This window comes from Phoca vitulina, unplaced genomic scaffold, assembly GCF_004348235.1.
Source record: "Phoca vitulina isolate PV1807 unplaced genomic scaffold, GSC_HSeal_1.0 scaffold41, whole genome shotgun sequence".
Taxonomy (NCBI): domain Eukaryota; kingdom Metazoa; phylum Chordata; class Mammalia; order Carnivora; family Phocidae; genus Phoca; species Phoca vitulina.
Window position 1 is genome coordinate 5,098,946 of NW_022589744.1, and position 19,330 is coordinate 5,118,275.

Consider the following 19,330-nt stretch of genomic DNA (forward strand, 5'->3'; position numbering starts at 1 on the left):
TTAGCAAATATCCGTGTTCCTCAGAGAGATCTATTTACTTTCCTCTTGATTTTCCAAGCTGGCTTATCTGGTTTTGTTTTCTTTTTAAATAGGAGGATCTGCAAAGTTTACGAAGTCTGAGTTTGGCCTATTTTTTTTCCTTGGGTAGAGATAATAAATAGCACCTTGTTGTAAGTTTTTACCTACCATGGGAAGGGGACAGAAACAGTTTGGGCTTCTGTTAGAATATGGCATAAGCTCCCTATGAACATCACAAGATGGTGTGTGATCTACATTGGACCCTGCATGTATTCTTCTCTGAACACACTGTATGTAGCATAAGATTAAATACTAGGTGAATATGCTTATTTGGAGAGGCCAAAGATGTATGCTTAACCTCCAGTCCCTCCCAGCCTGAGCAATGGATATTCTTCCACGGGATCAGCTCTTCTGTGGCCCCCGTTTCCGCCTTGCTAGCAAGTCTACTGTTTCACTTCTTAGCCTAATGCGCTTTCATTAAAATGGATCCCGAGCTCTGATCAATTCAAATACCAGTCTTGTCTATCAGGTCCCATTTCCTCCGGCTGAGTTTTTCTTCTGATTTCTCTTTTCTCCTTGACGGCATGTTTCCACTTGAGCTCGCCATCTCTCTGTTCTCGAACATCATGTCCTCCTCCATCCTTCCTGTCATCCTTCCTGTATTCTTAACCAAGTTTAATGAGCAGATTATTAAAAATAGTAGATATTCATGTGAAACTGTTTCCTCTTACACCAACTGAAATCATAGTCCCATATTATTTCATTGATCACTAGCATCTTCAAGCGGAAAAGAATCTTAAAGAGTTGGCCCACGGAGCTCGCTGACCTCCCATTCTCTCCATCCTCGTCCCCCATTTCACAAATAAAAATCTTGAGCCCGCCTGGGGGGAGGTGCCTGGTCACACAGCTGTGGCAGCACTGAGACTTGAACCCCAAGCCTTCTGAGGCTTTGGTTTTTCCCTCGTACTCCATGTTGTCAAACACACATGAAAATGGAATGTATGTACGATTTTTACTGTAAAATGGATGGGGCGTCTTCTTCACAATCTTCTATGGCTCCTCTCAACCTAAGCAGAACTTGCCCTTGGCTTTTAGAGAGGAGCTCAGCAAAGCCATTTCTCATTTGGACTGTTTAAGAAATGTTTCCTTCAATAGTTGGCGTTAGTGCTTGCTGTGATTTTTAAAAAATTATCTTTCGCTGTCCTTGGAAACAGAATGTTCAAGGCCAATTTAGAAAAGAGGTCATGATTTGAAAAGTAACTTTCTAAACGCTTTACCTAATTTAAAGAGCATTCCAGAGGAAGGAAATGTTGATGAATAACGATCTCTTCAGCCTTCTAGATGTGGGGGGGTTCAGCAAAGACACTTATGCCAAGATTGATTTGTGAGAAGGCTGAGGAATTTGTTTTCCAAGAGGAAACCAATTATTTTGAGAATCCATTTAGTTCAAATGATTTTATTTCTGTGATGTCCAATGATCAATGAATAAATAAAAGGGGTCAATACAGCAGCACTCTTGATTTGGGGAAGGCCACAAGCGCAGTGGAATGAAGACGGCAGGCTCAGGATCACTTTGAGTGATTTTTCAACCTTTGCCAAACTGTGAAGTGTTACATGAAACCCGATCTTTTGAATGTTACCACTGTGTCATTTTTCTAAGGCTCCAAGTATCCTCTTGGGTTATCCTGCATGTTTTGTGTTAAAGAGAGGTGTAGGGCTTAATAGCATGTGTTTTGGAGCCAGACTGCCTGGGCTTAAATCTTGGCTCCACCATTTAGAAATCATGGGACCTCAGACAAGCTCTCTGTTCCTTCATTTCCCCATTTCAAAAAAGTGGAAATGATAATAAAACTTAGAGGAATTTCTGTGAGAATTAAATGAGGTAATGCTCGAAAAACATTTAGAATCATGCCCTCTACTAAAAAGTCCTACTACATGATCGTTAAATTATTTTTTTAAAGACCCTAGCCAATAAGAGTTGAGGTATGCTCAAATGTAACCCCTAGTAAGTAAACCTCTCTTGATCCTATTCCCCTTCAAGCTGCCATGTCTACTTCATTCCCACTCATTTTTTGTTACTTAACAGTCTGACTTCTGTCCCTGTCCCTCCAAAGAAACTGATCTTTGGGTTGCCAGGGGCTTCCTTGTTGCTAAATCCACCAGACGCTCTGTCTTTATCTGCTTGACTCCCCAACAGCACCTGACAGGGTGGAAGGCAGCTCTCCCTTAGTCACATTTATGGGCCCCTCTTGCCCTCAAAGTCTATTGTTCTTCAGGGAGATTGTTCTGGGCTGTTTTGTTTTTCTGATTAAGCTCAATGATCTCTTGTAGGCCATCTTGTCCACTACCACCTATATTTTGAAAACTGGCAACTTTCTATCTCTACCCCAGATCTCTTAGATCTTATTGCATTCCAGATCTTTCTGGAAGCTTCTTGGTTATCTCCACAGATCTTGACGTGTCCTACAGAAACCTGAGAACTCACCATGTTCAAAACTGAAATGATTACCTGAGCCCCTTATACCTGATTCTGCTCCTGTGTTCCCAAGTGCAAGTAATGGCTCTGTCCTTCCTTCCCACAGGCAGCCAGTCCCCTGAGTCTAATCTTCACTTTGGCTTACCCTCTTCTCTGCACCCACAAGGCCCTTCCCCTCGTGCAGGAACCCACCAGCCCTCTCCTGAGTCTCAAGCCTCCAGTCCCTCCTCCATACCACACCCTGAGTGATTTTTGCTTCCCTGGGTCCCCATGGGCCTGAGGATGCAGCCCAGATGCTCTAACGAGGCTCACCAGACTCCACAACCACCCAGCCTGACTCTGCTGCCTCTTGCCTCCCCTCCCTGCACCCCACATTCACACCATTACTCACCCTCAAACTCTTCAGCTCCACTGAGCTTCTCTCATCCTCAGCTTTTGCCCCTTCCCCTGCCCAACTCCTGTGCATCCCACGGCCTCGTCTTAGATGTCTCTGTCCCTGGAAAGACTTCCTTGGCCGTCCCAGCCTCCCAGGACTGGCTTGCGTTCCATCCCTTTTGCTCCTCTTGTGCCCTGACTCTCCCACTGTCACACAGGCACACATGACAGGTGACCGCTATCCTTCTCTGCACCTCCCCGTGGCCTCTACCTCACGAGAACAGGGCCACTCACTGCCAGCCCCAGGGCCAAGCCCAGTGCCTGAGACACGTGATCACTCAGAGTTCACTTGTCAATTCACCGGATGTTCGCGGCCCAATAAACCCAGGCCTCGTGTCCACCCCAACGTGGACTGTGTGAAGCAATAAAAATATAGTTCCCTTTAGGAAGCACTTTCTTCTTAAAATGGTACGGCAACACGTGCGTATGCAGAGAAAACAAGCAATTTAACTTCTTTAGCATCTAAAACCTCTTATACTCTTCATGACGTGTTTTGGGGTGAAGCCTCAGGTTTACCTCCCCACTCCCCCTCTCTTCCCCTTTCTCTCTCCACCTCGCTGAGGCAAATCATTAAGAGCATTTCTTTGAATTTGTCATGTGGAAACACTTGACAGGATTTTTAGGGCTAAAAGAACTGTCGTACGTACAGCCTTCACCCCAAGATGAGAACATTTTCTGGTCTGTCCTCTCTCAGTCGTAAGCCCTGAACTATCTCGAAGCTCTGCAAAGTTGGATTTCCCTTTCCTTTCTCTTATGATGTTTATCCAAGTTTTTGTTTCATCTTGTCGAGGCTAGATTAGTTCATGACATAAAAATTCCTTTCATTTTATCAGTAAACATAAACAACTATGTCAAAAAAAAGAAAAAGAAAGAAGAAAAAAAAGTTAAACTACATCCTCCTGAAATAAAATCGATAGAATTGAATCCACGGACATGTTGAACCACTAAGGTCGAGGGGCCCATGGAAGGAGGCTGTCTCCCTCCTGGGATGTGTTGGAGGAGGCCCTTGGCAAACAGTTAGTCACTGATTATCTTCTAGGGAAAAATAGTAAATATTTTATTGAAATTAAGTTAGTAAATACAAGTTCCAGTTAAAATGTAACATAATACCACCTTTACATTCCAGCACCTTCACTTAGTCAAGTTTGGAGAGTTCAAGAGATGAGTCAGGTTTTATATTAATAGAGAAACATTGTCAGAAAAAATTTGTTGGGGATCCCTTTGTTTTTTAGGGGAAGATTCTACAAATGCTTATTAGTTCTGCCAATTAAATAACTGTCAACAGACAAGACAGCAGTCAACCCCCCGGCTTCTATTCCTCTCATTTCTTCCTGGTCAAGAAGTCAGGGGCCCTTTGAAACATTTTCACCTTCAGCCATCCATACCTTCACCTGGGCACAAATTCTCTAGCTGCTAGTTTTCCAAGAAATCGTGTTCAGGAAAATTAAAACTTGAAAGCCAGGAGAATCTGGAAAAAAAAGGATTTGGGAAAAAGATATTTTTCAAAGCAGTGCTTTGTATTTATTATCTAGCATTTATAAAGTTTACCTACGATGCCGGGGGACACAGAATGCGAGTATGTACTTTCAAACACCAGCCTTCAGGTTAAGCCCGGGAGCCAGGAGGAAAAACCAGTATTCAAAAGGCAGAGAGGAAAAATCGCTAATCAAAAGAATAGATAAAAATTAAGTACAGGTGGTCATAATCGGGCATTCCATTCCATTTGATGAAAATCATCAAATAAGTTTGAAACCTTATTTTTGTTTTATTTCTGGTTTCTTTTTGGAATTCTTCTCTCTCTTCTGGGACTAACCTGTTTTCATATCTGTGAGATCATTATATTTTAAAGAGAGGATGTGTGAGCTGTGCACTACCCATCCAGTCACTTGCCCGAGGCACATGACATCCTTTCAAAGGCTGTTTCCAGGGGCAAAGGCAAGTTTGTAAATTCACAGTAAAAACTTTTAAGTGTGATATAGTAAGAAGTCCTAAAATATACATGTGTATTTAGCTGAGCAAATTACATTTCCTAATGAGAGCCCAGTCATAGAGGTTAGCATTTTTCTCTTTTTTAAAGATGTATTTATTTTAGAGAGAGACAGAGAGAGTGGGCGGGGGAGGGGCAGAGGGAGAGGGAAAGAGAATCTCAAGCAGACTCTGAGTGCAGAGCCCAATGTGGGGCTCGATCTCACGACCCTGAGATCACAACCTGAGCCGAAACCAAGAATCAGACCTTCAACTGACTGTGCCACCCAGGAGCCCCGAGGTTAGCATTTTTTCTAGGAATTAAGTAAAATGGAACATGTAAATGTAAATTTTATTGTAGCTGAGAATGTCTTCACGCATAAATTCTCTGCACCATTGTTTAGAGACTCCTGGCTTCTATAGATATGAAATGCAATTTTTTAATTAAAGGTTATGACAGCAATAATTTCTGGAGTCCAGACCTGTGATCATAGCATGATTCGTAGTCTCCCAGTTCCTGGGCCTTCCTGTCCCATATTGTTGCCGGCAAGGCCCTCAGCAACACATTGTCCCTTGCAATGCCCCTTTATGGCATCATGTTCTCTGCTTTTCTCCTCCTGGTCTTATAATCCTGTCTCTCATTTCCACCATTACCCCCCGCATTTGAATTGATTACACTACCAAGACTATTGTAGGCAAAGATGTGTTCCTTGCATCCCAGATGGAAACTCTGAGCACATTTTCCAAGGGAAACTGTTACAAATAGTGAAAGGGTCCCACAGTACACTTACTACAATATAATATTTCAGACAAGTAAAGGTTAAATAATCTTGTTCAGATTCAGTTCTTCCCCCAAAGAACTAAACTTTGACTTGACTCTGACTCATTCCCCCACCTAGACAACTTTCCCCTCTCAACCTGTTACAGCCCCAGATTCTTACAAGAGTAGGACTTCTCTCATCCTCTCCTTTCTCACCGGGCATTCTTTCTTGTTCTTTGCTTTATATCCTAGTTTCCAGTTCAGTATCTGGCAAAGTAGTAAGACCCAGTAAATTTTTGTTGAATGTAAGAAATGAATTTGGGATTTACATCTACCAACTAGTAAAACCACATTCTTAGAAATGATGAACTTCCTCCCACTTCCCCACCCAACTATCAGCAATGGTGGTTGTTGTAAGGTGATCATACTGATGATGGTGAGGGTGATATCAGTCGTGAATCTCCCCCGACTGCTCTGAACAGCATTCAGTTCTGATAACCACCTCCTTGAAATCCTCTCCTTCCTTGGCTCCCTGGATTCCACACTATACTTACAATGTCTTCTATGGTTATATTCATTGGCTTTTCTTTTTCTCTTTGGGAGCCCTCAAAATAAATTATGCACCACCGCTCTATGATTTTTTTCCTTTATTCTATTTCCCTCAGCAAATGCAATCCAGTTCCAACCCTGACTACTCTGCAGAAGAATCACAACTTTGAACTCCTGACCCTGGTTTTCCCTCAAGTTCCAGACTGAATAGACACGTCTTTATGGATGATCTTGGCATCTAGAACTCAGCATACTTCCTCCTCACTCTTACTGCTCATGACTTAAATTATACCAAGATCCTCAGCTGATTCTTCCCTTTCTTGCTTCCTACACAGAACCAGTTGTTTCTGTGCCTTAAATTCACCCTTTCCTCTCTATTAGCATTCCCTCAGTCCAATTTATGCTTGTGACTTCTCTCCTGGACTCTTCCTGAATCTCCTTGTTCCTCCCATCCAACTCCTTTGTGTATCGCCAGAGCAGAGAAATTAGCTGTAGATCTAAACAGACCTAATCATATCACTTCCCTACTCAAGACCTTTGAATTGTTCCTCACTGCCCAGTGAGACATAAACAACTCAACTAGCCCATCTACCCCTCGTCTTCTGTTTCCACATGCACCCAAAGCATCAACCAGAGTAGACTTCTTATTGCCTAACCACACCTGCTGTTCCCTTGTATATAAATCTTGGATGATGATGTTCCTTTTATTAGATCAGCATATGGGATTGCTTAATTTAAGATGTGTGAGATGCACCAATTCTAAATAATAAGAGGAGATATGTATGATATAGCAGTAGAATGGATCGCCAAAATGGAGGTGAAGTTAAGGTTTTCAGAGATGAAGAAAAGAAGGAACTAGGAAGATGACTAGGGAGACCGATGGCTGATTAATGAGGACCCTGAGGTCCTATGATTGTAGCTGAGAAAGAGAAAGACCAGGACCGGGTCACATTCTGAATCCACAGATAACGGGACAAGAGTGAACTGACAGATGCATGTACTGTTTGGTGGTGTTCATCTTTGTGTAAATGGCCAATAATTATCAAATCAGTGGTAAAAATTTTTGGTAACATATAGAGGAGGAAAAAATAAGGATCTTGTAAAATATCTGGTTTGTTGACTTTTATACATTTTGATCAGTTGAGTTATTGCAACTCGAAGTAAATTAAATGTAACAAACAGAATTACCTTAAAAATGTTACACATTTATATCGTGGGCAGAGAGAGAGAGAGAGAGAAGGAGGGAGAGAGGGAGAGAAGGGTTGTGTTTGGAGCTCAAAGGGACATATTCTCTTGGGAAACATCAAATTCTTTCTGAAGAGGAGAAGGTAGAAGATGCTTGCATAATTTAGATGAGGCGCATATTCCAGGTTTAAAGAGCTGGCATTCAAAGACTTCTTTAGAAGGGTGGATGAGAAGCTGGAACGTACAAATGGAGAGTGCCCAAAGTGAGAGAGAAGAGGCAGATCAAGTACTCATCAGCTCCTCGGAGAGGAACTAGGGGAAGAAGGAAAGTAAACTGACCTGACATGGAAGGAAATAATAGCTATTAAAGAGTTGGAGGGTTGGGAATAAACTATATTCGTGAAATATTTGAATTTTACATCACCTGAGTGTGTTTTATAGGAACCAGTGGGTGACACGATAATTTGGTATGGCTCTTAAAATAGCTTCAAAATTGTTCTTTAGATAGTATAGGTTTTCCTTAAATGGCTGTATTTAGATTTTCTTATGTTTTTGTTTCTAAAGTTAATATAATATGTATCCTTTGCAGAGTTGGGCTTGTAGTTCCCCAAAAATAAAAATAGCAATTTTGGAAGGCTGTGTAATAATTTTAATTATATCAGCAGGTTCTAATTGTCTGCATACCTGGTAACACCCTAGACCACTACTATCTGCTAGAAAGCCATACTCTCCTCACATCTTATATTACGCCTTTCCGTAAAGCTACCAGAATACTCACTTGCCATATATCTACCTACCTTCCCCTAAAATGCAGGAACCCAGAAAAACACACAGGAAAAGTGAGCATGATTGCTGTGTGGAGATTATAGTGTGGTCTGGGTTGTCCATGTGCTCTCCTTTGAAGACTTTGAATGTGTTTTCCCATTTCTTTTGTGCCTCGAGCCTGCCTTCCCTGGGTTTTATGCCCACTTTTTCCTTCCTTCCTGGCCCAGCATTAGCTAGCTCAGCTGGGCACTGGTGATTTTTGGCCCGGACCCAGGGCGGTTGTAGCTCTGTGTTGGGGGTGGCGCAGCTGTGAGCCCCGTCCAGCCCTTACTTTCGAATGTCACCCACAGCACCCACCTACACAGAGGGGAGACTTGCTCACATGCTCTCATCAAAAGTGAAAATTAGAGCAGGCCCAGACAGCTCTGACCCTGCTTACTTTCTAGTACTATTTTGGTCACTATTTACATTTGCTGGTGAGAAAGCCGAGGCTTTTTTTGTTCCTCAAAACCCTTTTGAAGCCCCATGGCGCAGCAGAAATTATATGTTGTCTGGGCTCCACCACTCAGAGGGAAGAGTGCCGTAAGTACACAATGAGGATGGTGGTGTGGATAACCCTGGCCTGTTTATGTGACTCTCCCAAGCATTCGTAATAGGCCGTATTTCAAAAGTCTTTGGAAGTCTTCCTGCCTGGGATATAAGCAGTATTAGACATCATTTTCTCTGGGCTACTTTCCACTTGACATACAAATACTGAATACTTTAGTCTCCTCAGAGATCTAAAAGAGGTGGTTGAAGAAGTGTTTATTTTTTGTTCTACTCTTCATCTTCTGTGGGTCTTCTCCATGAGTTATGGGGGAAAGTACAATTACCCTGTGAGGGCAAGAACCATTAATTTCATGCCCTGATTTCCCTCACGTACAGCACCTCAGAATTGTTCCGTTGAGCACAGTGGGCCTTGGATACATAATCGTCAAATGGGCACCAGATGATAGGGTCCCACTCAATGTGCCTTCTCCGTGCAGAAGACAGAGGGGAGTGAGGAGGGTCACTCCATCCAGCATGCCAAGATCAACGTACAAAGAGAACTGCAGCCAAGAGCGGAAGCCCAGGAGGCAGGGTGAAGACAAATGTTAGGGGATATTCCCAGGGAAGAGTAAACTATAACAAGTCTCCAGTCAGGGATGTTGGGGTGCAGGGCTCCCCCAGGACCACCCACCTGCTTCAGGTCCCTGGATCAAAGACAAACAGAAAGCAAAAGTATGTCCAAAGTAAGCCATAGAATGGTGCTCTGGAGTCCCTTGAATATGTCTTGCCTTAGATGAAATTGCCTTTAGGAACAATTTAAATTTGTTAAGAACAATACAAATGGAATAAGAGTATATGTCCAGTTTAAAGTCACTGTCGGACTAGGGTGACCTGAAAATCAAGGCCCCTTCTGAGTTTCCACCAGGGGACAGGAGAGAAGCTATCTCCACTAAGCAGGATTATAGGAACAGTGGGAGACAGAGGATGGAGGCTCCTGTGATCACGCTCAGGGAGTCCTACGAGTTCAACGTGCTGGTTTCATATGTGTAGGGGAAAAGCCATGGTGTGAGTAGTGGTTATGTCTGGGTGCAAGGAGTATGGAATTTTATTTTCCTCTTTATGCTTGTTGATTTTCCTTCAATTAGCATGTATTACTTGACAATCAGAAGTCACACATAAAAACGGGGGCGGGGGGAAGTAAAACAAATGTTTGAAATTGATATTAGGTCCGAGAACAAAGTTTCATCTACTAGTGAGAGGTTGAGAGGTCTTAGCTATTCAGCAGTTGGGCTAAGAAGCCATGCTAGCAATAAATCACTGAGGAAAGAATTTTTAAAAATTAATTTAAAACGTTGGATTTCCTAAACCATATCTTTTTCAAGGATACTGATCACGTAATGCACTAAAACGAGTTTTATCCATTTTGAAAAGAAACAACACTCATCTGAAGCTGTAGGTGTTTGGTTTGTGGTGGTTCATTTCAAAGGGGCCATGCTGGCCTTCCAGTTTTAGTTCCAGGCCTAATTCATTAGTAAAGGAAAGTCTTTGATGAAAAGTTAAGGTTGAAAAATATGTTTTGGCTAAGCTCTGCCAAGAACCAGCCTTGGTTTTTTGGTTTTTTTTGTTTTGTTTTGTTTTGGTTTTGGTTTTGTTGTTGTTGTTTGCTTAAAAATATTTTTTTTAACTGTTTACATCCCTACTTTAAGTGCGATGGGTCCAACCTAGTTCATGAAATCATGGTTCACCTTGCACATCATTGTCTCTGATTAAAGCTGATTTGAAAGCCGTGGAAACATTATGGTCTTTTCTTTGTATTTATCATGTGCTACTGATATCATGTACTACTGTACAGTGATTGAGGGAAAACGCATTCCTGACAATAGCAGTTGTTAATCCGGTCATTCAAAAAAAGTTTTAATGTTTTTCATTCTCTTAACTCACATGGGAAACACAATCTTAAAAAAAAAAAAATCCAGTTGGAAACTTCTGAAACTTTCACCTTTTTTCTGTGTGTGAGCTCTACACCCGGTGTGGGGCTCAAACTCATGACCCCAAGATCAAGGGTCACATGCTTTACTGAGTGAGCCAACCAAGAACCCCTCTAAAACTTCATCTTAAAAAAGCAACATAAATCATCAAGTTAAAGGTCTCATAATTTCATCATGAATGTAATTTTTGCTAGATATTTAGGAGCATCAATGTTCGTGTTCATTATTGTACTTTCAGACCAGAATTCGGAAATAATTCACATTTTCTCTGCCCCCACTGTCAGTGAATTTCACTTCACAGGAGAATGAGCTTTTTAACACAGTGGTCTTTAAAATTCTTCAATGCCAAGACCAGCCCCTGCTGTCATGGGAAATATGGCTAGAAGAAGAGACAGATGCCAGTCAAATAAAACAATCACAGACATAAATATAAAAATTATGATCCTGATGGAGCTACCAAAGAGAGGCCCATGGTGCTCCGGGAGGTCATCCTAGCAGGCCGGACTGGGGAAGTTGCTCTACAAGAGTGATGTTTAAGCTGGGATCTAAAGGATGTGTGGAGAAAGATCATTAAGTATTAAGCGGCAAAATCATGCTCCAGATAGAAAGGAATATGTAAAGCCCCGTGGTGAAGCAAGATGGTAGGTGTGCCAAACTCAGAGAGCCAGTGTTGCTGCAGGGGTGGGCAAGGGCGGTGCATGGCAGAGACAGACCAGGGGGCAGGAGTCCTAGAGGCAGTGCCTGAAGACTACGCATGAACCTTTGGAATATTTCCAGGAGAGGAGGACATGACCAGATACTCTATAGCAAGTATTTATTGAGCCCCTTCTAATATGCCAAGCTCTATCCTAGGTCCCTGAAATTCAGTGGTAAATAGGATCCATTCCTGGCCTTCATAGGGTCTTCTAAATAAAAGAGAAACAGAAAAGAAAGAAGAAAAGGATCAAATGGTAATAAGTGTTCTGCAAAGACCTTAGGTGGGATGTCGTAAAGGATGACCAGGCGTCCAGTTTCGGCTGCATGGTCAGGAAAGGTGTCCCCAAGCAAGTGATTATGATCTGAGACTAGCTACAAGAAGTTGACCATGTGAAGGTCATGGGGAAAATATTCCTGAAAGAAGGGAAGAGCTAGTTGCAAGTCTCAACGGTGGTAATAAATTTGGTGATGTTCAAAGAACAAAAGGAAGCCAGTGTGTGGCTGGACCAGGAGGACAAGAGAGAGGCTGGTACAGGAGGCCTGAGGGACAGGTGGTCGTGAGGGCCTCACCTGCCTCGGGGGAGGTAGGATATTATTCCAAGTGTAACGCGAAGCCCCTGGAGAGTTTTGAGCAGGTGAGAGCCATTCACACTTGAGTGGGTCAAGCTGTCTACCGCGTGCAGAAGGTGTAGGAGGGAGATGAAGGGAGACCAGAGGCTGCTGCGGGAGTCTTCAGGTGAAAGGCGGCCATGGCTCAGATGGGGCTGGTGGAAGCAGAGGCGGAGAGAAGGGGGCGAGTTGTGCATCTTGTAAGGTAGGGGAAACAGAACTTACTGATGAATGGCATGTGGCGGGGGGGCTAGGGGAAGAAGGGATGCAATGCTAACTTCTTATATGCCTTTTGAAGTCATAACTGGCTGCTCTGTGGAGACTAGGCCGATAGGAGCCTCCAGGAGCGAGTGGAGACCAGAGAGCAAGCTCTGACAACACAGTCCGAGAATGTCAATTGAGATGGCACCACGTGGACCCAAGCAAAGGTATTGAAGACATTGAATCCACAAGGCTTAGTGAGGAAAACCAGGACTCTGGGGGAGGGGGGTAAGTGAGATAAAAGCAAGTTGTCGAGGAAACCTCCTGAGCTTTTTCCTTGGAGATAACGGGCTGGATTGTGTGGCTGATGCTGGTGCTGTTCGTAGACATGGGGAGAAGTCGATCAGGACGTTACTCTGGCAGCAGTGAGCTGGAAAGGAGAGACCTGTGAGTGCGTTCATAGCCCAGATGAGAATCAGCAAGCACAGTAACAGTGGGCTGGAGAGGAGATGCAGTCAGAAGGCAGGTAGGTGATCCACCAGGAGGTTTAGGGGTAGGGAAAATTCAGGTGTGTCTTCGAGCTTCCTGATTCGGATGACTGGGGGAACATGGGTTCCATTAATCTAGCTCCGAATACATAGGGAGATAAACAGGTTTAGGCGAAGGGGCGGGGTGGGTAGGAGGATAGAGGAAGAAAGTAGGAAAACTGATAATAACATCCAGTTTTGTACGTGCTAAGCCTGGGACATGTGTCATTGGTATCTAGGAAGTAATTATGTATGAGTTTAAGCATGGCACAAAAGTGCATCTCCTCTTCACCGAATTAAGTGTAAACAGCCTGGCGTTCAAGGCCTCTGTGCCCTGACCTTGACTCTGTTTTCGGGACCGCCTCGCCTTCCCAGGGGCTGCTCCTTTGGACTGCAGGTCCATTTTCCTCTTATTTACCTTTGCAAATGCTATTTCTTTGGCAGACATTTCTTCTCCTTTCCCCACCTGCCTGTCCAAATTGCAATTATCATTCAAGGTTTCCCCCAAGTGCCACTTTCTACCTGAAGACTTCCCTGATAATTTCGTGCTCCCCCCCACCATTTCATTTTATTGTATACATATATTTTTAAATTTTATTCCGAAAATTTGCACACCTACCCGAAGTAGAGATTATGGTACTCTATACCCAGCTTCAATAATTATCCATCATCATGCAGCTTCAATAATTATCAAGATCTGGCCACATGTACTTTATCTTTTCTCCCCATTTTCTTCACTAACATACTTTAAAGCAAATTCCAGACGTCATGTCATTTTACCCTGGATGTTCCAGAATGCCTCTCCAAAAATGTGGACATTATCTCACACGGTCAGGGCCACTGTCATACCAAAGAAAATTAGCAATTGTCTTTTAGTATCATCAAATGCCTGCTTCATAACTAGGTATCCCCACTTGAATTTAAAATGCCATTTTGCAGTTGACTTGTCTGAATCAGGACCCAAACAAGATCCAAACATTACATTTGGTGTTTATTTATCTTATATCTTTTTCAATTAAAAGCAGACCCTTTCTCACTTTTTACTCTGTGCTATCAACCTCTTACAGAAACAAAATTTGTGGTCCTGTAGAATGTCCCCCATTCTGTATTTATCTGCTTGCTTCTTTGTGGTGTCCTTGAACTCCTTTGTCTGTCCTCCCTCTTCTCTTTTGTTTTCTCAGTTGGATGCTTAAGACACTTCTTGTTCTCCTGCTTTTTTTGTCCTTATTGCATACCTCCTGTGATAGTGTAAGCTCCTTAAAAAGTAAGACCACGTCTTACCCAACTTGGTGCTTTCCAAATGAGGGCTAATATATTGTCTGCACTTTAAAAACATTATTCAATGGAATTATTTAGAAAGAGTTTTGATTCCTCTTGGGAAAATGTAAACTGGAGTTATTCTCAATGTGAAGAAATTTATACTAGGATTAAGTTGCCAGAGAAATCTCAGTGATGTAGGTCACTCTTTCCTAATTGGCACTGAAAGAATTGTAGACTAACTTAAAGTGGCCCGTTCTTATATGTGAAGAGTCTTAAATTTGAAGCATTATAAAACACTTAAGTGAAATTTCCAAGCCCCCTCCATAGTCTCTGGGTCCCCACAGAAGTGATTTCAGAAATCATTTGTGTTGCACATTCAGCATGAAAACTAGGTCACTAATCATTTTTCTGATCAGGAGAATTTAATTTTGCTTAGTAGTTCAGAAATCAGACTGAAAGACTAACTATAAAAACACTATCACGTGTATGCTTTGTTGTTGATAACTAACTGCAATCCAAGCTTTAATAACTAAAAGGGAGTGGAAGAAACTTCAAAAGGTTGCATGATAAATGTTTTTGACAATGTGTCAGCTGAACATTAAACAGGATCTTTGTAAATCCTCTCATTCTAAGTGGTTTAAACAGAAAGTTTTAAACTTCTTTCTTTGTAAGTATTGGCTCCAGATATCACAGTATCTTAAGGTTGAAAGAAAGAAAGAAAGAGAAAAATACTTTCTGTGGCATATATAATTTCCATCCCCTCTGTGAATGTGGGAATGCCGGAAACAGGCTCACCTAAGGATCTCTGCCTCCACGTCTTGGGCATCTTCTCTTTCATGGTCTAGGAATACGCCAGTGTTTTACTGGAATGACTGCCTTTATAACCTATATGAGCATGGACACAAAATGATAGAAATGCAAATGGATACATAAAATTGTAATACTCTTCAAATGCCAACTTTGGAGAAAATCTCCAAGTTTACAGATTGTCGCACAATGAGAATGCTGTTGGTCCTTACGTGGACAAAATGAAGTCTAGAACTAGGTAGTACAAAAGGAATGTGCATGCATGCGTGTGTATGCTTCAGGGTGTGTGCGTGCGCACATGCACTACAGTGTTTCAGAGAGAAAACATGTAAGACAAAGGAAGTTCCTTGGTGTGTATGAGTTCCTTAGGGTTGCCATCACAAAGGACCAAAAACCAACTGGCTTAAAACAGCAGAAAGTTATCATCTCACAGTTCTAGAGACTAAATGTCTGAAATCAAGGTGTCAGCAGGGCCGTGCTAAAGTTTCCAGGGAAGAATCCTCCCTTGCTTCTTTACCTTCTGGTGTTTCCCAGCAATCTCTGGTGTGCTTGGCTTATAGATGCATCTCTGTCCAGTCTCTGTCTCTGGTTTCACATGGCCAACCTCTTCCCTCTTCTTCGTATAGGAAGACCGGTCATACTGGATTAAGGGCCTACTCTAGTCCAGTATGACTTCTTAACTAATTCCATCTTCAAGGACCCCATTTCCAAATAAAGCCATTTTTTGAGGTTCTGAGGTTAGGACTTCAACATGTCTTTTTGAGGGCATGTAATTCAACCCAGAATATGGCGTAATGCCCTTCTTTTGTGACACCATACTCTGATAGGCAAACCACTGGCATCATTTTTACTATTGAATCTGTGACACAGAAACTTTTTTCCTCCTGCCTTCTATACATTTTGATTCATTAAGTTAAAGACTAAATATCTTAAGACCAAACCCAGATCATTTCCAGTCATTGAAGGCTTTTGAAGGAAAGTAGCATTAGCATAGACAGTTGGAGGTATTCTAGATAAGATGAAGAAAGGAACAGAGGCCCTCAGGGCAGTGGGGGGGGGTAGAGGGGAGACAGAGAGGCAGGTGCTCAGGCAGCACCATTCCCTCCTCCAGGGTCCCTGGACCTGGGGCCATTTCCTCTCTTTATGACTTTCTAGCTGGAAAGCTTGGGCAATCTGTAGCAGCTTTAGCTGCCTCCCAAGTGAGGCTTCTCAGAGAGTTATTGTGAAAAGAAGTGGAGTATTTAAGGCTCCTAGCCTGATGAAGGAGCTGACATGTTAGCACAGCGCCTGACCTGTGGGATCTGACATGTTAGCACGGCGCCTGACCTGTGGGATCTGACATGTTAGCACGGCGCCTGACCTGTGGGATCTGACATGTTAGCGCGGCGCCTGACCTGTGGGATCTGACATGTTAGCGCGGCGCCTGACCTGTGGGATCTGACATGTTAGCACAGTACCTGACCTGTGGGAGCTAACGTGTTAGCTTTGAGTTAGTATGCTGAGCACAGTAAGCAAGACTATGGAGGGATTTGGAACTAGGTAGAAGAATGTTAACCTTGACAGGGTTAAGAGATGGTCAGGCATTTATGTTTTTGGAGTTGGAGAATGGCAATAAAAAGATAGTCTTTGAGAAAAATTTGTCTTCCAGGGGGTTGCAGTGAGTTCACAGCCGGGAAAAATATGGAATCCCACTGTGCAAAAATGAAGGCTGAAGTAAGAGTGCCTTCAAATAGAAATTGAAGGAACTCAGGCAACTAACCGGGACTGAGAATTGAAAGAGGGACAGCCCACGGAGGGCCATGAGTTTAAACCCAGGTGGCGGTAGAAAGAGGGCTGTGTCACTGATGGGCAGGACAGTGGGGAGGGAAGCTGGTGGAGGAGGAACACCATGAGTTTGGTCTTGGACTTGATAGTCTGAGATGATGGTGAGCAGCTGTGTGCACACAGAGACAGTGGGAGACACCACACCAGAGGACATGCGAGATGTGTGTGGAGATGAGCTTTAGGGCCCTCAGCAGGAAGGTCCTTACTGGAGCTGGGAGCCACTGCCCGGGGGACAGGGGACGCTGGTGTCATGGTGCGCACTCCACCTCTAACACTCAACTCAAGATCTCACTGCCCCGAAGTGCTTCCTTCGTGATCTCTCTCTCGCTCGTGGTCGTCACTGGCATCGTATTACCACTGAATCTGTCTCACACAGAAATGTATTTTCTCTCTTCCTTTCCATATATTTTAATTCTGCTCTGTCTGTCCCCCGCCCTTGGTTAATGACAGCCCCCAGCCACCTCCGCAGGGAGCCCCGTGGCCATTCCTTCATCTGCCTTCTCTCTTAGCCGGCACGTCCCTTCTTCAGTTTTAATAGAGGAGACAATCACGGTTTGTTGGAATGAATGCTGCAGGCTCAAGGGATCACGTGTGTGACTGATTAGCCATTTTAAGAAAGTCGAAATTGAAATGAATGACTTATGGGTGCTCCCTCTTCCCTGGGCTTGTGCAGAAGAGGGGTGGTCTGCAAGACATCAACACTTTTCACTCTGTCGCCCTCTTCCATGATCCTGAAACATCCTAGCTGTGGTTCTTGAACTTGATCCTCGATTTCTACTACCTGAGATAAGAACCTGTGATTTGGATTTCCTGAGTAGAAAAATACTTGCTACTTGAAGAGGAGACGTGGTCAGGTCAGGAGGGTCTTTGTGTGGCTAGGGAAACATTGATAAGGTGCGTCAGGAGATGCCAGCTTCCTCAGGTCATAGTCTTGGAATAACATGACTTCTGTTCCTAGAACTTGTGTTAAGACCAGGAAAAACCAACATTTTTAAAAGTGCATTTTTAGGACTTTTAAAGGAAGTTCTTTAGGAATTTTAGAAGCCTGAAAATAGGTGAGAAAAAGAGAAGAGAGATTAGGTAAAAACTTTCTTCTTCTCGGGTGAAAACGCTATTCTTGTTTTTCATACTGGCCACAATAATTTTGCCTTTCATGCTGAATCAGTAGCCTACTACGTACTATAGCAATGGCTCACGTCCAAGTGCAATTTCTTATACATGTGGTTTGTTGCAACAAGGACTAGAAACTTTCCACCTGAAAGGAATCTTGCCTGATGTGAAGAGTAACATATGTATGGGGTTAACACCCCCAAAGATCTCCTTTTCTTCATACCAATATCACCAGAGACTGAATTATGAGGGTTAAAAAAGAAAAAAAAAAAGTGCTTGCTTGGAATGTGAAAAAAAAATTAAAAACCTGAATGTAAGCCATAAAATATATATATACTGTTGTGTTTTAAATACATTAGTGGCCTCTGCAGTGACTGTGGTTCTGGTTTTCTTTAGATCTCTAGTATGAGCCCGTTCTCCATCACTGTAGAATCACTAATAAAACTTTCTTATGGTTTGTTATTCATCCTGGGTAGGTCTAAATGAAGAAATCACTTTGAAAGAAATCTTGACTGGCATTTCAGTTGAAGACTTGTTACTTTTGTTAGTAGATTTAGCCTATTAAAAAAATAAAATCAGACAGGAGCTATAGTGGCCTCTGTAAATAGCCAGTGAGACCACCCAGGAAAAATGTCACTCTCCCATTGTATCATCTTCCCTCCCCCTCAGAGTTAGATCTCCTCATCTGGGAGACAGGGCTGGGTCTTCCTGCTGTATCCCAGTTGTTCAAGATGTGCTTTAAAAAAAGTCTATAAATCTGACATAAAAGTAGTGAGATTTTGTTGCTTTTCTTTCATTTTCCCTAGCTTTCAGTTAGCAATAGTAGAAAGAAAATCATCTGCTGTTTCTGTGTCCATTGACATGCCAAGGAAAACCGACTCGTCAGAAATAATGTCGGCACCATTTGTAAACTGAATTGAAGTAATGCTACTTACACAAATGTGGGCGTTATTAAAAAGGCAATTAAGGTTTAAATGAGAGTCATGCCTATATCCCCTTCATAATTATTGTCTCTTCCCTGTAGTCACAGATCAGGTGTCATTTCCGGTTGATAGATAAACCAATCGGGATGATGGTTTATATCAAGATTTTATAATCTTAATAGATATTTTATGACACAAACTTTTAAATCATCTTACATGTTTTAAATAGAAAACAGACCACTTCCATTAAAAAATAAACCTGGAATTTTACTGTCTATAAATTATATCTTAATAAAAATATAAATAAGCCTTCCCTTTCCAATTATCTTCTCCTTAGGTCAAAATATGAACATCACTCCTTGCTTCCTTAACTTTATGTTCAGAATACACATGGGGAAGTCCTTCTATATCTCTCCTACCCATTGAATGATGAATGAATCATGTCTTCTCTGAAGTAAGATAGCAAATTCAAACCTCATGAAAGGAAGGATATGGTGACTTCATGTTTTTTAAGTAGGAAAAGCTTAACATTTTTTTTAGCTTCTCATTATGGAAACTTTGAAACATACACAAAAGTAGGGGGAATAGTATGCAGAACCCCCATGCACCCATCAATTTTCAACAGTTTGCCAGGTGGACTTCTTTTGGGCAGCATCTTTGGTACAGATACTCGGCTTCTTTGCTTATTAAACTCCTTGGCCGTG

General features: G+C 42.5%; 1 protein-coding gene across 3 annotated transcripts in view; it reads left to right on the forward strand.

Annotated features, from left to right (window-relative positions):
* Window positions 1-19,330, forward strand: part of CEP112 (centrosomal protein 112) — a 475,433-nt gene that overhangs the window by 352,915 nt on the left and 103,188 nt on the right. The window lies entirely within an intron of this gene.